Source organism: Pinus tabuliformis, chromosome 6 (genome assembly GCF_031772625.1).
Source record: "Pinus tabuliformis cultivar Carrire ecotype Pingquan chromosome 6, CPIR1, whole genome shotgun sequence".
NCBI classification, from domain to species: domain Eukaryota; kingdom Viridiplantae; phylum Streptophyta; class Pinopsida; order Pinales; family Pinaceae; genus Pinus; species Pinus tabuliformis.
In genome coordinates, this window is record NC_142292.1 from 696,962,549 (window position 1) to 696,968,444 (window position 5,896).

A 5,896-nucleotide genomic window follows, 5' to 3' on the forward strand; every position below is an offset into this window, starting at 1 on the left:
TGCTAAATGTTAAATGTTTACAAACATTTACACCTACACATCTCCCCTATACTAATCCATAGAACGCCTCTTGGCGCAAAAACTTGGAAGAGGAAATTTGAAAGATGTTCAAGCATTTGTTTCTTCTCGCTAGCAAAAACCACTGAAGTGAGTGCAATTTAAATCTATGGATATATTGAAGAGCCCATATTATTATTCCGTACATAATTTTATGTTGAAAGGTGTTTTATTATAAGGTTTTTCCTCATGTTACTGTTCCTAGATTCGTCGTCCTCCACGTCATCATGACATACCTTATATCATATCTTATTCTCATTGGCCTTTATGTTTGGCCTTAGGTTTTCACAGCCCCAGAGTAAATATTTCTAGGGTTTACAAGGGTTGTAGGGTTTGAAGTGTTCTTCGACAGGGTTTTAGGCCGAGCAAGCAAAATGACTTGAACCAAGGTGGAATGGCAGAGAAGAGGAGGGTGAAGGTGGAAGCAAAAGTACTAGAAGATATAGTCTTGAGAAAAGAAGATGAAGAAAATGAAAACTTTGAAGTTGATGGTGGCAGCGAAGTCGAAGTCGAGGAAGGAGAAGATGAGATGAAGAAGTTGTTGGAGCCCTTCAACAAAGAGAAACTAATGGCCATCGTCTCTGAGAATATCAAGAAAGACTCACAACTTCCAAAAAATGTTTGAACACTTGCAAACAAAGATCCGATGCACAGAAAAAATCTTCGTTCGTGGCCCTGGTTGGGACACTGCGCTAGAGGCTTTGATGTATGTTTTCTCCCAATATGATGAGCTAGAAGAATGTACTTTCATGATGGACAAAGTCACTAGGAAATCCAAAGGTTACGAATTCATCACCTTGGAGTAGAAGGAAGGTGCACAAAAAGCCCTAAAGGAGCCTAGTAAGAAAATTAACAGCATGATGGTTGCTTGCCATAAGGAATTTGTTGGCCTGGAACCAACACACCCTCCCAACAACACCATGGGGTGGAAATTCTATGTGAGCAACTTTATAGCCGACATTCTGACAAAGAAATTGCTGAACTTTTTTTTGAAAAACGATGAAGTTGAGTAAGGGCCCCTAGGGTTTGATAAATAGATGGGTGAGTCCAGAGGATTTGCGCTTTGCATTTACAAGAATGTTGAGGGAGCTAAGAAGACTTTAGAGGGGTTGAACAAAATTGTAGAAGGTCAATACATGAACTACAAGCGGGTAACTAAGGGTAACAAATAGAGAAACAAGCATACCCCTGTTACCGACCCTCTAGACCCCAATGACCTTGTGTTGACCCATGGTGCCAATCGATTCTCGAATCAACTGCAGTAGCATACGGTGTTCTTGGTAGCTCATTACTTTTTTATCAATGTGGTTGGGGGGGATGTGGTTTTGAAATGGGAATATTTTGTGGGAGTTTATAAGATCCATAATGTGCATGACAACTGCAATATATCTCTTCTTTCAAGAGAATGAATTGGATACAAAATCATTTGACCACAACAATGCACGATGATGAGCTTTCTAAGTGTTGATTCATTTTTACAACTTTGTAGTAGGTTTCGTACAACAGGGAGCCTTTTCTACTCACCATTGTTTTTCATCAAACAATTTTGTAGAAATTTCATATTTTTCGTGCAAAATCCTCTTCTTGCTTTTTTGTGTTGCATGTATCTAGATGTGAAGATAAGCAAAAACTTTGTATGAATTCTCATTATTATTTTTGTAGATTCCTTTAACCTTTATTTGTTTTAATGTGTGCTATTTTTCCCTTCTTGGTTCATACCTAATATTTTTTGTAAAGATTGTTTCTATCTTCCATTTATGAACATAACAATGTGTTTCCCATGTAGATATGTGAAGATGTACCAAAGGAACTAGATGTTGAAGTGTCTAGTTTACCAGAGCGAGCTATCAATATATTCTTGCTCGAATTATTTCAAGTAAATACCATTGGAGAATTTGTTATAGATTGTTGATGGAATTACATAGTTGTTTTGTCAGGATTTGATGGGAAAATGACATAACTTATTATCAAAGGAGAATGCTTTATGTTAAAGGTTAAAAGGGTGAAAAAAATAAGGCTTGCACCTTGAATTCCATCTATATGGATAATAAAATTCGGTGTTTGATGGATGTATGTTAGTAAGTAATATGAGTGTTTGTGTGTAATCAGTTCTTTTAAAGAAAATGGATATCTTTAAGTATCTGGCTTGCACAGATTACTGAGACAACTAGATTTTAGTGTAGTGAGATTAATTGTGAAGGGCAACATCGAGATGGTCACTAGACGTTTTATCATGTGTGCTTGTTTTTGGATGCAGGTTTCTTGTTGTTATAAATAAAAGTATAGCTTCCTATTCTCTTCTGCAAGGAATCAAATGTGTTTTGAGTATGTACACTCAAAGCCCTTTGACCAACAAGCCTTTAGCATGGTTTATTTTCATTTTTTATTAGGTAAAGTTATTTTAGATTCCACTTTATTTGTTCTATTGAATTATTATATTGTAGCCATCACTGAGACTTGATCAAAAATATAAGGGAAGTATTTGATTAAGATTGCAAAATTTTCAAAATGTCACAAGTTTGATATTAGCTTGGATTCTGTTTTTTAACAAGTTAACTGAGTATGGTGATAATGGAGGTCTTTAAACTTTGTTTTGTTAATGATTTTAGATTAGTCTTCTCATCACTAACGCCTAGACACAAATCGTCATAAAGAGTTTTTTCTTTGTAGAGCCTTTGACTATGAGATTAGTCTTCATGTCTGGTTACAAGCTTAGGCCCCAATTTCTTAAAACTTAAGGATGACAATTACCTCTATGCGAAAAAATTATTTAGTTAATATCAAGCTAGAACTTTCATTATAGCAGAGTCTAGAATGCAGATATTATATCTCTGGATTTAGTCTACCAGAAATCAAATGATAGAATTGTTATCTCATTTCCAGGTTTTAGTATCCTAAATATCGACCTGACGGAAAATCCCTTGGGTTCTTGATTCTCAATGGAATAACATCGCATCTCTAAAATAATCTTATGTTTCATCTCTTCGCCTTCTTACATCTACATTGGTGCTTGAATATTATGATCTTACAATATTTTAACCATAGTCACAAAATATAATCCCGTAACTCTTGCCCACTTGGTAAAAAATGTTGGCCTTTACCAGTGAGACTATTGCTTGTAAAGCTCTTGATTGAAAGTAACCACAAGTTCTTTGTTTTGCACTATTCAAAGCTCCCCAATTATCGGTTTTACATTAGATTTGATGGATGCATGTTTTCCTTTAATATTGCAAAGATATACTCTTGCTCTTGAAAGACAAATTTTGGGTTGTATGATAACTGATTTGCAACTCTTGTGTCTAGCTATAACAAAATATGTTAGATTCCTATCTTACATTTTTTGTCGTCCCAACTGGTATTCAAATTGAAGCATTGAGTGCCTTCAGGCACTAGTTTTCTACTATAAAAAGGATTATATTTATAAACACTATCTTATAAAATAAGAACCATTTTAAAATCTACATGTCAAAATAATGTTGGCATTATGATGCAACTATTGTCCTTGATGGCAACTCTCTCACAGTGTAATAGGTCTATTCAGAAGTAACAGGGCATTGGTACAGAAGAACAGGAAGATGGAATTAACGTCTACTAATCATAATGAAGAAGTTGAAGATAAAGGATGGTAAAAAGCAGTTTAAGATGTATACGCAAGTCCACTTAGTCAAAACAATGTATACACGTTGGTCCACAGAACCAAAAGAGCATATACGTATACATGCACTCTCGCAAGACAAAAAGCGCTACAAGTTGGAAAATAAAGGAAATTCAAGAGGAGACAATACCAGGGGTCAATACCATGGTATTAATCCACAATATTGAGTGGAGTAACGACTATTTGATCCCACCTAAGAATACCATGGGTCAGTAAGTGGTTTTGGTTCGAGGTATTGAGAAAAGCCAAAAACTATATAAGGAGGAGAAGGTCACAAGGCCAATGTGTGCAAGTGAAAGGGTTTCCAAGGAATACTTCTATGTGAAGTATATTTTATGTTGTAGGGGCTATGTTGGTGGTTTGATCTGAAATAGTTTGTGCACCTTGAATTCAATGTTGAATTAGGATCATGAGACCTAAAATAACTTATCCGTGACTGATCTGATATTGGTTGGGATAGATCTAATTATGTGCACCTGTTTTATTCTTTAAATGTCATGATCTGGGTTTGTCTGAAGTCTGGAATTGCAGCGAAGTTATGAGTTAATATTTGCAGATCTATACACTGGTTCACCTTGGTAAAAGCACGTGTACACACAGGTTCTACTCTTCCAAGTAGCGATACAAAAGAAAAGCCTTCTCTTCAGATCTGACAGATCTATCTAATTAGTTCTGTTGTTTTACTGTTGTTTGTCAATGAAGTCTTCTTAGATCTGAGTGTAAAACTGAATGCATTAGGAGTTTGGTATCTGATTGATTGATTGTATAAGTGAGAAGGGTGATCTCTGCTACTGCCTGTGTAAAGCTTTGTAAATTGACAGTAGATGTTCTATATATTATTGATTGGTATATACTTGATTCAAAAGTTTTATGTTTCAGTAGTTTTGAAGGTATAAACATGTTTGATTAAAGGAAGCAGCGTATACATGCAGTTTGGGTTCAGTAAAGTAGCGTATACATGTTGATGCATGATTTTTGAGGTTACAACTAATTCTGAATGATGATGCAGGTTTTTTGGTTCAGCACAGTGTTCTGGTGACAGTGATTTGATTGTTTAGATTAACTTAATGTTGGTTGATGCAGTTTAAAGTTTCAAAGTTTCTTATTGGTCCAGTATGAAAATTTTATGAAATGAGACCTTCATGTGTATGGTTGTGTACCAGGAGCATCCAATCTGATAATTTATGAAATATGGTCCTTGGTGGAAGAGAGAAGGTCGTAGCCTTTTGTAGGCCGATGCCTATGTACTAGTAAATACATTGGCTAGTACAAGAGTTAGGGGGTTGGAGCTCTCTTCTAGTAGAAGCTGGAAAATGGGAGAAGGTTGTAATCTTCTGCAGATGGGTGCCTGCGTACTGGTATGAGTCTGCAGCAGTACAAGATTGTAAACAAATTTTCTTATTATTAAAAGAAGACAGAGATGACAACATTAGGTGGTTTTCACCCACATTGGGTTTCCACCTTAAATCTTGGTGTTCATGTGTGTTGCTTATGTGTGATGGTTTATTCTGTTTTAACTGCACTGTTTAATAAGTTACTGATGCACTGGTCAAAGATCAACACATGATAAATTGTCTAAATCACAAGTTCTCTGGGTATACGTTGGTTTCTCTAATCACAGTTGAGTGTACATGCTAGTTCACTTCATAGAAGTAGCGTATATAAATCTGTTTGAGAAATTAAAAATTATTGATTTGATAATATTGATTCACCCCCTCCCCCCACTCAGTAGTATTTCCAACAAAGAAGGGTGTAGTTACATCATTGTTAAAATTGCTTCCAATCTTCCAAATATTGAATTGCATTCTAAAAATCCCCCAAAAAAAAAAAACGCCCATCAAGTCTGATTATTGTTGCCAACATCCTCTAGCTTGTGGTCACCTAATAAGCGTGGAGTTACATATGTACTCTCAACTCTACTTCTTTCTAGGAGGAAAAAGAAATTAGTTGCATGATAGCTTTATTCTCTTGACCTAACATTTAAATATAATATGTTGGTATATTCTTGAATACTATCTTAATTTATGCATTATATAGGTTGTTCCCAAGAGAATGAAAAGGACATGCTAACCTTCAAATTTGTTGGTCATAAACAATGGCCTACATTTCCTTTGTTGCAGTTGCAGAGTCTACATACCTCGGAGAAAGAGGACAAAATGAATTTCAATGCATGAAAGTTTGCGC

At 35.5% G+C, this 5,896-nt stretch overlaps 1 pseudogene; it reads left to right on the plus strand.

Annotated features, from left to right (window-relative positions):
• The first annotated feature begins 451 nt into the window (after positions 1–451).
• On the plus strand, positions 452–1,414 carry LOC149260568 (UBP1-associated protein 2B-like; annotated as a pseudogene).
• The last annotated feature ends 4,482 nt before the right edge of the window (positions 1,415–5,896 follow it).